This window comes from Artibeus jamaicensis, unplaced genomic scaffold (assembly GCF_021234435.1).
Source record: "Artibeus jamaicensis isolate MK-2021 breed Jamaican fruit bat unplaced genomic scaffold, CSHL_Jam_final contig_415, whole genome shotgun sequence".
NCBI classification, from domain to species: domain Eukaryota; kingdom Metazoa; phylum Chordata; class Mammalia; order Chiroptera; family Phyllostomidae; genus Artibeus; species Artibeus jamaicensis.
In genome coordinates, this window is record NW_026521823.1 from 1,799,217 (window position 1) to 1,813,820 (window position 14,604).

Here is a 14,604-nt window from a genome sequence, read left to right on the forward strand (position 1 = left end):
GCTTCATTTCACATGCCATATATGGTCTCCATTATCATAGAAATATCCACACCCAAGACATAAAATAAAAATCATAATCAAGACAAAGGCTTACCCATAGCAGTTGTACCATTTCACATTTTCACCAACAGTGCACAGGGGTTCTAATTTCTTTGCATCTGTTACATCCACATTTTTTATTTGTTTTTTTTTAAAATAATGCCATTCTAACACATGTGAGATGATCTCATTGTAATTTTGATGTACATTTTCCTAATAATTACTGGTGTGCGTCTTTTCATATGCCTAGTTGTCCACTAGTATATCTTCTTTTGAAAAAAATGTATATTGAAGTTTTTTGCCTATCTTTTAATTGGGTTAGTTTGTTTTCTACTACTAAGTTGGTAGAGCCCCTTATTTACTTTGGAAATTAAACTCTTATTAAGTATATGGGTTGCAAATATTTTATTTCTTTCCACAAGCTGCCTTTCTACACTTGATTTTTGCCTATACTGCCCAGAGGATTTTAGTTTGATATTGTCCCACTTACATATTTTTGCTCTTGTTCCCTTGCTTTTGGTGTCATAGTCAAAAAATCATTGCCAAAATTAATGTTATGAAGTTTTCCCCCTATGTTTTTGTACTAGGTCTCACCAGAGAGAAAAAAACACCAGGGCACATAAAAGACAGACAGATAGATAAATAGATAGATAAATACATGATTGATAGATAGATAGATAGATAGATTGATAGGTAGATAGATAGATAGATAAAACAGGATAATATAATAGGAATAAACTCACAGGGTATGGGGGCCAGGAAATATCAAGATCTTCCATCTGCAAAGTGCAAAACCTGTCTGATTCTGAAGGCCTAAGAACTGGGGAGGTAGGAAATGATATAAATCCCAATCTGAGTTTAAAAACCTGATAACCAGGAGTGCCAATGTTCAAGGGTAGGAGAAGATGGGTGTTTCAGCTTAAGTAGAAAGAGCAAATTTGCCGTTCTTTCAACTTTTTGTTTATTTCAGGGCAACACATTGGATGGTGTCCACTCGCATTTGTAGGGTGATCTTCTTTCCTCAATTGCTGATTCAGATGTTAATTTATTCCAAAGATACCCTCAAAGAAATACTCATAAATAATGTTTTAACAGCTATCTGGATATTCCTGAGCCCAGTCAAGTTGACACATAAAATTAACTATCTCCATTTTCTTCTATAAGTTTTATAGTTCTGGGTTTATATTTAAGTCTTTAATCTTTTTTTAATTAATTAATTTTTGTATATGGTGTAAGATAAAAAGGTCTGATTTCATTCTTGGACATGTGAATTTCCAAGGTTATTTACATATATATCCATGAGTTTATTTCTGGTTTCTCCATTTCCTTCCATTGTTCTATATACTTTATATAGTAACATATTATTTCATTTAAATTTTTTATTCTCAGCATTTCTGTGAGAGGGCTTTGGGATGAGATTAACATTTAAATCAGTAGCCTGAGTAAAGAAGATTTTCCTTCCTAATGTGAGTGGGTTTCAGCTAATCAATGGAAGGTCTGAGTAGAACGAAAAAGGTGACCGTCTACCAAGCAAGAGATAATTCTTTCTCGTTTGACTGGTCTCCAACTGGGACATTGGCTTTTTTTCTTTTAATTGAATTATTGAGTGACATTGGTTAATAAGATTATATAGGATTCAGTTGCACAATTCTATAATACATCATCTGTATGAGACCTATCCGAAAGGTATCCAGCCATGTAATATGAAAAATGAGACATTTATTGAAGAAGATGCAAGATACAAAAAACATTGTACCTGGGACAATCATCCCTCAGTCCACTTCAAAGTAGGCACCTTGGGACTCACACAGTTCTCCCAATGGCCATCAACTGCCTTGTCATATTTTTCTGAATTTCATCAACAGTCAGAAATCTCTTCTCTTTCAAAGGTGATTTTAGTTTGGGGGAAGGCCAGAAGTCCCAGGGCAACCAGTCTTGGCTGTAGTGGGGCTAAGTCACCTGGGTGATGTTTCACCAAAATACTCTGTGTGAAAGGTGATTGATGCATGAGATGTGATGCATGAGTGAGTGTGTTGTTGTGATGAAGTTGCCAATCACCAGTTGCCCATATCTGAGGCCTTCTGAATCATCTGAATAGTTTATGTGGAGGAATTTTCAAGATTAACACAAAATTTGATGCAGATTCATAACTCTACTCACTCAGTCATTTTGAATGTGGCAGCCACACAGTACATATTTAGTACATAGCACTCAACTGCATCTACCACTAACTGCATCTCCACTGACTGGTAGGCTGATGTTGTCATTGTTCATGCTTGCACATTCCATTCCACTCTCCTCGACTCCCAGGTTATAGCAATGTCATGCAAACTATTCTCATTATGTTAACAATGGCTGGACTTTTTCCAGATAGACCTCATATATTGTATTGCATGTTCACCATTCCAAGTTCAGTCTCCTTTTATCACTGTTTTCCCCTTATACCCTCTTCTACTTTTGTTCATCCCCCTTTTCTCTGATAATCACCATACTGTTGATTGTGTCCATATTTTTTTTGTTTAATCCTTTCACATTTTTCACCCAGCCCCAAATATGATTTTGATTCCTGTAGCTGTGTGAGGTGTTCTGAATCAAGAATAAAGAATGGATGTTCCTTAAAAATACAATTAGAATTATCACATGATACAGCAATTATACTTCTGGGTATATTTGCACAAAATAATTGAAAACAGGATTTTGAGGTTTTGGCATATTCATGTTCACAATAACCAAGAGGTACAACCAACCCAAATGTTCAACAATAGTTAAATGAAAAAAGAAACAATGATATATGCACAGAATGAAATGTTATTCAGCTTTAATAATGAAATGTAATCCTGTCATATACTACAACATAAATGAGCTTTGATTATATTATTTTAAGTTCACTAAGCCAATCACAGAAGGACAAATACTCCATAATTTCACTTACCATATTTGCTGTGTATAATGCACACTCATGTTTTTGTGCACATTATACACAGGATTATTATACCCATCATTACACACATGGTATGTAACCATTATAGCCATATGTAATGTGCATCCTTATTTTCCCCTCAAAGATTTAGGGAAAATAGAGCACATTATACACAACAAAATACGGCATATGCTTTATCTAAATAGTTAGACTTATAGAAGCAGCAAGTCGAATGCTAGAGTTCTTGTTCAAAGAGCATAGAGTTTTAGTTATACAAGATGAAAAAATCTAGAGATCTGCTGTACCACAACATACATACAGTTAAAAACACTATACTTTGCACTTCAAATTGTATGAGGATAGTAGAGCTTGTGTCATGTATTCTTTTTTACCATGTTAAAAAAGAAAGGCTTATCAGATACAATCTTATATTTCAGAAAGAAGGTGAGCCAGAGAGCAAGAGTAAGTAGTATCACACAATGCTGGTAAAAGCAAAGAGATATAAGCATTCGTTATTGAACTGATTGATTATATTTCATTACATGAAAATCTATGTGATTTTATGGCACATTAATAATTAGTTAAAAAGTAGAATAAATAAATATTTTTAAAAACTCCTTCATTACACGAATAATATAGAACATTCTGGGATTAATGTACCAAAATATGCATAACAACTATACAAAAAACAAACTACCAAACTTTTTTTAAGAGAGAAAAGCTAAATGGAATAAATGGACATAGATGTATACATTGCTGAAAAAATATATACTAATGAACTTTTTCAATATTAAAAATCACCTACCTGTATTGTATATCATTGTATTTATTTCAATATGAGCTTAAGTGCTCTAACAAACATCAGTATATAGTGATTTGAGTATGAAAGAAATTTATTTTCCCTTAATCTAATAGTCCAGAGGTGAGAGGCCCTGGCATATCAGGGTGGTTTTTTCATCCTCACCATGTGATTTCTGAATTTGCTCTAGTTTTTTGCATCTCCCACTTAGCTAGAAGGAAAAAGTAAAGATACCTGGCAAAGTAATCTGTAAGGAGATGTCCCAGATTTGCACACGGCTCACTGGCAGGAACCTAGTCATGCTGCCACATCTGGCCACCAAGGATACTAAGTGAAATCTGTAGCTCTTCCAAAATGGTAGAATCTCTACCTGCTTAGTAACAAACCAACATAAAACTTGGTGGCTTAAACCAACAATTATATGATGATTTCTAAAACTGTTAGAGGCTCAGAAATTTGGGAAGAGTTCTGCATCAGTCCTGATGTTGGAAAAAAAGAGTATGGTGAGTTAGAGTAGAGCTATTGGATGATGGGAAAGCTGGTGGCTGGTCAGACATTTCTTCTCTTGTTACCCCAGAACTTTTCCATGTTCTTCCAACATGCAGCCTTTTGGCATTTGGGCTGCTTACATGGCAAATAAGTGCTTTACAGGGAGAGCTTTCCAGGCAAGGAGGCACAGAATTCATTGCCCTAAGAAATCACTTGAAGAAGTCTTAAGATATCACCTAGTTATCTCCATTGTACTCTCTTAGTGGATACAGACCAAATACACCAAACTCAAGAGGATAACACATGGGATTCACCTTTTAGTAGAAAAATGTCAAAAATTTTAGGCTTAATTTTAAAATTGTGATATTTATTAAAAGGCAGAATGGGAGAGTAGAAGCTAAAAAATACTTTTTAGTCTTTGTCCAGGCATCTCTTTCCCATAAACAGACACACACACACACACACACACACACACACACACACACACACACACTTTATTTAGAAAGTTAATCCAAGGTCTCATCTGGCTCAAAGCTAAAAAAATAGTGCTCTTATTTGAATCAATTATAAGGATGAGTGTTTGGGATTGGGGGATTAATAATATAAAGACAAAGGCATCAATATTCATGGAATATTAAGGATAATAAAGTTTCAATAAATAAACTACTGTTTGAAAAGAAAATATAAGAAAATATTCAGTTTTTTTATCACAAATATCAAATCCTGCTTGACAGAGCATCCTTGCTCCATAAGAAGTAGTCTCCCAGGTTAATCCTGTCTTGCTATCTCCTGATTCATTACAAAAGGAATTCCCTTCTCTACAGTCATTCTTGGCCATTACATAGCCCTTTGTGAATTCTGTCTTACCTATAATTCTATAGCCATTCTTCCTGCAGGTGTTGGAGATTATGGAGGTTTGATGTCCTAAGAATATTGTTGGAGCTGGAACAATCATGTGCTACTAATTACTGTGGTTAGGCTTGTAACTTATTTAAAAATACAATTCCCAACATCAGGACAGATGCAGAACTCCTCCAAAATTTAGTAGTCTCTGATCTACTTTGCTTCCAATTGGCTCTATGTGAAATAACTATTCACAAAGATCTCTTCCAGTCAGAGTTCCTAAAGTTGCTGGTTTTTTAAGTATACATATGAATGATTTCTGAAATTTGTCACTCATTTCCCTCTGCCCCATAATGGGGGATCCCTTGAGGGATCTGTATCTTTGGGTTCATGTAAGAAGGCAACACGCTAAATCTGCTATTTGCTTCCAGGTTGCTTTTGGGCTGTAATATTACTTCCAGCTGTTTCCATATGGAAGCGCTTGGAATTTCAACCCATTAAGGTCTCAAATGTCTCAATATTCATTCAATTTAAATTTTAGGCCACTGGCAGAGGTTCCCTTAAGCTGAGTCTCTTTTTTTTCCATCTTTGCTTGCAAAACTGGCCAATTTTTAGCTGAACAGCTAAAAACTGTACTGTGTATTACTAAAAGTAACAAGGAACAGCCATCACTAACAAACTGTCTACATTCTCTCAATCAGCTCCTACATGATTACAAGCTTGGTAGGAAAACATTCTTACTTTCTGGTTACTATAGCAAGTGTTGGTCAGATGCTTTGCCTTGCTGTAAAATGGGTGACTAAGTCACAGGACTATAATAATATCTCTGTTCTTTCTAGTTATTAAACATATTGCTAAGATGGTCCTTTAATTCTAGGGTTTTTGTCAGTATTCCATAACCCAGAAGACAGTTCTACTTCTTAAGTCTGGACTGCTGTGCTATAACAATATCCTGTTATACACTTTTAAGTAAAAGAGAAGTCCCCCCCATGTTATTAATTCAAATGAGAATGGTCTAGGGCAGTCGATTTTTAAGGAAACATGTCAGAAGTGGCACTCATAACTTCAACTTACTCTCTTTGGCATTGATTTAATCACATGGTCATAGTAATTTGGAAAGCTAGGCAGCCTATATCCAGCTAACATTTTAGGTCTTCTATTGTAAAAGAAAGAACAGGAGAAGAGAAGGATAGATAATAGGAGATAGTTAGAAGTTTCCATGATATTCTGGTAAAAAAATCTAATGTAAACTTTCTAGAAAACAATTTAACCAAATAATTCTAAATTAACCTGGAATAATAAGCATGTGAGAATAATTACAAAATTCCTGAAAACAAAGATTAGTAGAGTTGGAAGAAAATTGGGAAAATAATTGTTTACTAAAAGAGATTTCAATGTTTGAAATAAAAGTAAATGTTGCTAAAATAAGAATGGAAAAATAACCTAAAAGATATGATACAGCAATTTATAAAGCATGATTTATAAAAATATAGTATATGATAAAGATTATATTTTAAATAGTTGAGTCATTATTAAATAATATTTGTTAAAATAATTCTTATAGTATCAAACTAGAAAATTTTTAGAAAAATATAGAATTGAATGTTTGCATAATAATGGAGCAAGAAGAAATTTTTAAGCATTGTCACAAACCATAAAGAGTGAAAGAAATCATAAAAGGTAATATTGATATAAATGACTGAATTATTTCAAGTAAACATGATCATAAATCTTATTAAACACATAAATGGAAATCTGGAAAATATATATAATTTATACAACATGTATAAGAATTTATATATTTAAAGAATAAAGTTATTGCAAATAAATGAGAAAAAGACCAACATTCTTGTAGCATAATGTCCAAAGGCATAAGCCACAAAAGAATAGGTAGACTGTTATAGAGAATTAAGGAAAAACATCTAACTTTATCAGTTATCAAAGAAACAAACAATAAGAACACTTTTTAGTTATTAGGAAGTAACTAATTAAAAGATCTAATGCTGACAAGTTTGTTGTGAAATGGGAACGAACATTCATGCAATGCTGAAGGAAGTTTACTTTTATTATTCTTAGAACAACAATAATATATATCAAATAATCAGAATATTCATGTTTTTAATGATAATTATAAACTATGGGGAGCTAAGCAAATAGTATTGTGCAAATTTACAAAAACATATCTATGAAAATAGTCATCAAAATGAGAACACTGCAACTTTGAAACAGTCCATCATGCGTCCGGTGAAATCCTGGACACATTAACATTTATGCTGCACACATCTATTTATTTGTGCAGCATGATGCCAATGCTATTTAAGTAAGGATACTTTATAAGGTCACATTTTATATACATGTACATATGGAAAACATTTATTTTTTCTTAAGGTGATAAACATTTAAAGAAGTTTATGAATTAGGAAAAATAATTAGGTTAAGTGAATTTAACTAGCTTAATCAGGCCAAAAATATTGCGAATAAATTATCTGTTGAGTATAATTAGTTATCTAATTGGAAATTATTAAGTGGGTATATTTTTGCTGCACCTGAGTGTTTTACTGAGATTCTATTTAATTATAATATAATAGTTAAATTGATATCTGAGTAAAAGTTTAATTAAGAAACATGAAAACTGACCTTGGTTGAACATTGTAAAGCAAAGCTAAAGGTCGCTGGTTCAATTCTCAGCAAGGGCACACACCTGGGTTGCCTGTGTAGTCCCTGGTTGGGGGTGTGTGAGAGGCAAAGAACCAGTTTTTCTCTCACATTGATGCTTCTCTCACTTTCTTTTTTCTCCCTTCCATGTCTCTAAAAGTATATATAAATAAATAAAATCTTAAAAAAAGAAACACGAAGACTAACATTATTAGTTTTTACCTATTGCTCATATATACTTGTATATGCTTCAAACTTTCATTCTGAAAGAAAAATCTTAAAATTTAGAAAAATACACACAGGCATATCAAGGCAGTGGCTGTTACCACTTGGCAGTTTGGCTAAACTAATATTAATCCATGTTGTTATGTTCTGTAATACTCATCTTCAAATTTAAATGTGTGAGATAAGTCACTTGGTTAAGTGAAAACTGGATAACCTAATATAACAAGCTTGAGCATCAGCTAAAATCTTTTATGTGGCACTTGGCTCACAAATATCTGCTTGGGCAGATGGTATTGGTTTTAAAAGAAAAACATAGTTTGCCTAGAGTATTTCAGAAAACTCTGGGCATGATTTTCATACTCTGGTAAAGGAGAAAGGTGTCATTTCCCTGACAGCCCAGCGGTTTCCCTGTTACTGTTTTCTTGACAGATGCCAGGAACAGACTGATGTGTAAAGAAAGGGGGGTACAAGAAAGTCATACATTAAAACTCATTAGTCAGAGATAGATATATTCTGCTTGGAGCCAGCCAGAAGCATTTTTGATGTAGAGAGCATGTATAACATTCTTAATGTAAGTGCTTTTTAATGTATAGGGACTAGATTCACAAACACGGTGCTTGCCTGAATGGGAAGAAAAACGTTGTGGCTTAACAACAGGTAGCCTTCCAGGGATATGTAGCAGAAATGAGTTAGTATTAAATACAACTTGCAGTATAAAATGAACTTTACTATTTCATTTCTTTACCCCCTTGGGTTGTGCCTGTGGAACTAAAGTCCGATAATGGAACTATCCATTACTGTCAAAAACAAATAAATAAAAATTAAAAACTAACATCATGAACATATAACATGAAGAAATATGGGAAGGCCATGTTTTAGTTTGTATTTTATCAACTTTTATTTTTTATCATTCTTTTAAGGATGTGAAATCAGGGAGATCTATTTGTGAAAATAAAATACTTTTTACCCTAAGTTTGTCATTTCATTGACCCAGAGTATTTTCTTTTTTTTTGGAGAAAGGACTATAGAAATAACTGCCAATTCTTTATGCAGGAAAGAGTTGGACACATTTACAAATTTATGGATTTCTGGTCAGTTCACCATGCTTAAATGAATATTTTCACTCACAACATAAACCAATTTCCTCATCACTAATAGTGATACACTGATGTCAATCATCATGAGAGCTATTTAAAAACCAAGTGCCCTACTTACGGTCAATTTAGCACTCCATAGAAAAGGCAACCACAGGTGCTGGACCAGCAAAGGGCTGGAAGACTGCAGTCCTTGAAAGCCACAGAGAGGGAACCGATGGAATTTCCAGGTTGCACTTACCACAAGCAACACCAAGGCTAATGTGTCTACTTGGCAGGTAAATGTGCCCCACTATTCACAAAAAAATTAATCTCCTGAGAAGTGTTTCTACATATCATCCATAGAAATAAATTAACTATATCTCAGGTTGACTAAGGTAAATGTTAAATACAATAATAGTATAAAACGATCTTTTGACTTCTTCTCCAATTACTTCCATTTAGAATATTATTTTTAGTAGAGAGAGTGGCAGCTAAATAGAGTGTGCTTATTTCTTCTTATCTTCTGTCACTTTTAACATTACAACACTCTTCCCAGGCAATTGGTAGTGAACACATAACTTCTTAGTGAGCCTGCCAAGATGCTACCTCCAACTCTGTTCTTTCCTACCAAGCTGCTTCCCCTCCCCTACCTATAAGCTTTGCTTCTCTCAGTGTTCCTAGGTGGAGCTTGAATTTCCTGCAATCCATGTGCCAAGTTCCTAGACCATGTGACAGTCGTCACGTTTGCCCAGGTTTCTTCTTGACCCAAACTTCCCAATGTTACAAAACTGCTTACATTTCTGCAGCACATTTCATCTTCTCTGATACACTCAAAATATCTTACTGCTCTTATTTACCAATAACCAAATAATTATTTTGTTTGTTATGAAATTTGGCATTTGGTTAAATTTCTGTGAATGTCCACAGGTTTGACCCAGGAATCCAGAATTGTTTGCACTTCTCAACAACAGTCACCACTGCCATCTTTTCTAAGTCCTCCTTTTAAACACTGTGATCCCTTGTAACTACTCTAACTTGAATTCAGACATAAAAATGTCTAAACACATCCTCCTGCCCTTTCTCTTTTTCAGCATCTTGCTCTTCCACACATGTTCATTGGTGTCTCATTATGTTCTCTTGTTTCTCTTGATTTCATCGTTGTTTATCCATTGATTCCCTCCTTTGTGGTTTCATTTCCTTCTTGAATGTTCAGCTGAGGTTACTCCTTGATCTTGCTTTTTTTTTGTAATAGGTACCTATTATAGGAATAAGGTAGCTAATAAATCAAATATTTGAAAAATTCGGCCAGTGATTCTCATCCTTTCACATTCAGAGAATTTCCTAAAGTGCTTGTTAAAGTAAAATTGTTGGGCCACAGTTCAGAATTTCTGATTCAGTAGGTCTACAATGGGGACTGATAGTTTAATTTTCCAACATGTCAGCAGAGGTGTGGACCATACTTTCAGAGCCACTGAACTAGACAGAATTTTCTTTAAACATGTTGGGATATAGGTGCTCAAAGATATAATAAGAATATATCTATTTTGTCCTGGCCTGTGGGGGCAACTTTGCCAGCAAGTCCCCCTATCCTCCACAGATGAAAGTAACTCTACCAAAACGTGATCTGCTTGGGGAGGAGAGGTGGCCAATCTCTCAGAGGAGGAAAAGCTAGGAGTCCCTTCCTCCAGGGGCTTTTATTAGGTTGTGATAAACAGGAATACAGGGCAGCAAGGATCAAAGAGTAGATAACATTTCAAAGAAATCTGAGGGCTTAGTCTGAGTCAGTGTCTGTCAGGAAAAAGGATTGTAGAAACTTTGGGAGACATACTCATTTTCTGCTCAGACCCTTAGCGTATGAATGAAAACACTGCTAGCAAAGCAGGTTTCACAGGATTTTTAGAAATTCTTTCTTATGCCAGATTTACCCCAGATACTATTTTAGCAAGGCAAGGAGCTGCGCCCCTTCCCATCAGATTTTCAGGCATAAGTGGATTAGAGCCAGGAAGTGCTTTTCCCAGAGAACATGGGGACTCGGGCTATGTCACATAGCCAAGGGCCAAGGGTCCATTGTTCCCTCTTTGTCGCAGCCCCCACCCCCCAGTCCTTCCATAATGGCCTCCCTTGTGATTGTGTCTGGCTTAGGTTGTCCCTCTCTCTGAGGAATCTTACCCTTCTCAGACTAGCAGACCATGCTTTGTGGGTAGGGGAGTAAGCTGAGTCATTGTTTGCTACCAGAGACAAGCTTTGTCTCCTGTGGCTCACATTCCGGAGGTTGCTCACTCATTCTTGGCCATGGGGGGTAGTTACAATTCCTGAAACCAGGCAGAGCGGTTCCCAACACTTGCCAGGTGGCTCAGTTGGTTGGAGAATCATCCATTACATCAGATGATTGTGAGTTTGACTCCCAGTCAGGGCACATGCTTAGGTTGTGGGTTTGATTCCCCATCCAGCGCATGAGAGGCAGCCCATCTATGTTTCTCTTTCACATCTATGTTTCTCTCCCTTTCCCTTCCTCCCTCTACAATCAATAAAAACACATCCACAGATGAAGATAAAAAATAAAAAATAATACACTTATTTTCTCTCTTTCTCTTTTTTTCCTTCTGTGTTGGCCTCATTGTTCAGACAATGTTTTGTCCCATGACAGAACAAATGATAGCAGCAAATCTAGGATTAAGGATCCTTCTGACTCATACACCTAGAGGGAAAAAAAAAAACTGTCTTTTTTATAAAGAATATCAGAAAATAAACTGGAAGGAGTCAGCCTTATTCTAGGTAACTAAGCTGATTTATATCTGTAGGGACCAGCAAATAAGAGGATCCACAAAGAGAGTATGTGGGTTAGATCAGTGTCCTCTGCAGTGTGTTTTACATCTTTTTGCCTTGCCCTTAAAACACTCCCACACTGTCTCTTAGTATAGGATCTTATTGTTGATTTAACAAAATAGCTTACGTTATATAACAAGCCATTACTCAACTCTTGGCCCAAACAAGTAATTACAAATGTAATTTGTAATTAAGGTCTTCAGAGTGTTATGCAGAAATTAAACAAACAAATAAACAAAGCAGTACTAGAGAGGAAAAGGTTAAGTAGTCTAGGCTGGATAAAAAAACACATATACACACACACAAAAAAACCTAGGGTTATTTTTGGCATTAAAAATTATTGGATCATGTGATGTATCCTTATTTTCTTTATTTCAATTTGGAAGTAAAATGTTTCCTGTTCATAACACTACCACCGTGAAAAGAGCCCTTGTTTACAGAAGGAATTTATTAATCAACTTTCCCTTCACATTCCTCTATTTGTAACTCTCATTCTCTCAGTCTAACAAATTTAATTAGTATATACATTTAGTTAAATCTATCCAATTAACCATATTCCATTGTATGTTTGAATTCAGTAAAAATTAGCTTACACTGTACCTGCTTTTTTAAAAAACTAAATGCCATGTAGGTATTTACATGGTGATACATATTCATTTATTTCATTCTCTTAAGTCCAAACACCATTTCAGTCTATACATTGCAACATGAATTATTTAAACATTTCCTAGTTGTTGAATATTTAGATGTCCCCAATATTGTCTTTCCATATACAATGCCACAAATGTCATCCTTATTTATTTATATTTTCATTTTTATCTGTTTAGTTTTGTAGTATAAAATTTCAGATGTGAAATTGCTGGGTCATAGGATATGTGTTTTTCAAGCTTTTGATACAGGTACTCTCCTGAGCAAGCACATGCTTTACCTAAAGCTTCAATGTTCATTTCCTCACCTGCCTGCCCACACGGGATATTAACATTCTTTTCACGTTGGCCAATCTGATAGTTATAAATTATCTCTTATGTCAATTTACTTTGCATATCCTTGAAAACTTGTGCAATTGAAAATTTTTCAAGTGTCTGCTTATTTGAATTTTTGTTTCTGCTTTGTCTTTTTGTTCATTTGTAGTATTCTAATAATAAAAACTGTTAACATTTATTGAGGTGCATTTGTAATGCATCATGTTTGTCCTAGTATTCTAACAAGCATTTTTCATTTAATCATCACATTAATCTTATAAACACATACTATAATTATTTTCATTTTACAAAGGGAGATCCAAGAGCAGAGATATTAAATCATTTCCAGATGTCACACTATGAGTAGCCGATATAGCCATAATCAAGCATAGGTCTGCTTGGCACCAAAAGTATAAATGCCCCTTTATCATTCCATAAACTTTTTAATTTCAGTCCTTCCCACCAACTGCTATCACTTTTTCTGCCTTCTCTTAGACTGTCTTTAAATCTCACATGGACTTGTGACAATTTTTTTTTCTTTCTAGTCTTACAGTACTTAATATTATCATGCACTATATCTCTGCACAGGTCCTTCAATAAGTCTGGTCATAACTGTTCATGGGCTAAGATGCTTTAGGTGGCCCCAATCTCTACACAAGAAAACCAAAATTACTTGTCAAGGCCGCAAGTGTTTCTGTCGTGGGGTCCTCATTTGCCACAGCTTTTCCTTTGTCAACTACACGGAGCACTTCTTAATGTTCCTCATTTTACTGTCCGACTGGACAAAGCAATTTACATACAATGTCTTAGACAGCCCTTAGGGTAAATAGTCAAATTTGCTTTTGTATTAAATATGTACTGCCCTACCTACGTCACCAACCAACTCCAATAAATACATATATACCTTTCACTTTACTAATGTCCTTCATCAAACATTCTAATAACCTTCTTCTTTAAAACTTCTTTTGTACCACCTACCCTTTTTCTAAAAAAATATATTTTATTTATTTATTTATTTTTTAGAGAGAGGGGAAGGGAAGGAGAAAGAGTGGGAGAGAACATCAATGTGTGGTTGCCTCTCACACATTCCCTACTGGGGACCAGGCCTGCAACCCAGGCATGTGCCCTGACTGGGAATCGAACCAGTGACCCTTTGCTTCACAGGCCTGTGCTCAATCCACTGAGCCACACCAGCCAGGGCACCACCTACCCTTTTTTGACCCACAAGCCTACTGCTCCTTCCTATTCAACTTCTAAGCCATTTTCTGCCTAGAACACTTTATTTAATAATTTATGTCAATCTGACTGTACTTGATTTTAATTTTGAATAACAGAGACCTTGACTGGTTCACTTCACATCCTGAATGTCTAGAAAGAGATCCAGTATGTATAAGTACTTTTGATGAATAAGTAAAAGAATAAATTTATATTATGTGTTCACCTGCCAACTTTCTTCTAAAGGAAGGAATTAATTATTTTAAGGCAGCCATTGAACATATTCTTTTATAGTTTATAAGTTTGTACATGATAGACAATTTTATCATTTAAAATGTCTTTAAATAAGCAAAAATGTATATCATTTCTACACAAATCAGTACTCTAAGATAAAATACCATAAAGGATTTAACCACAAATTAAACAGTGGTAACACCAAATAACAGAAAGGAATTTGTCTGTAAATTAAAGTTCCTTTTTCCCAATGCTAACTTCAGTATGTACTTAGACATTTTTAAATATTGCATTATTTATATGATTTACACATCATCTCCC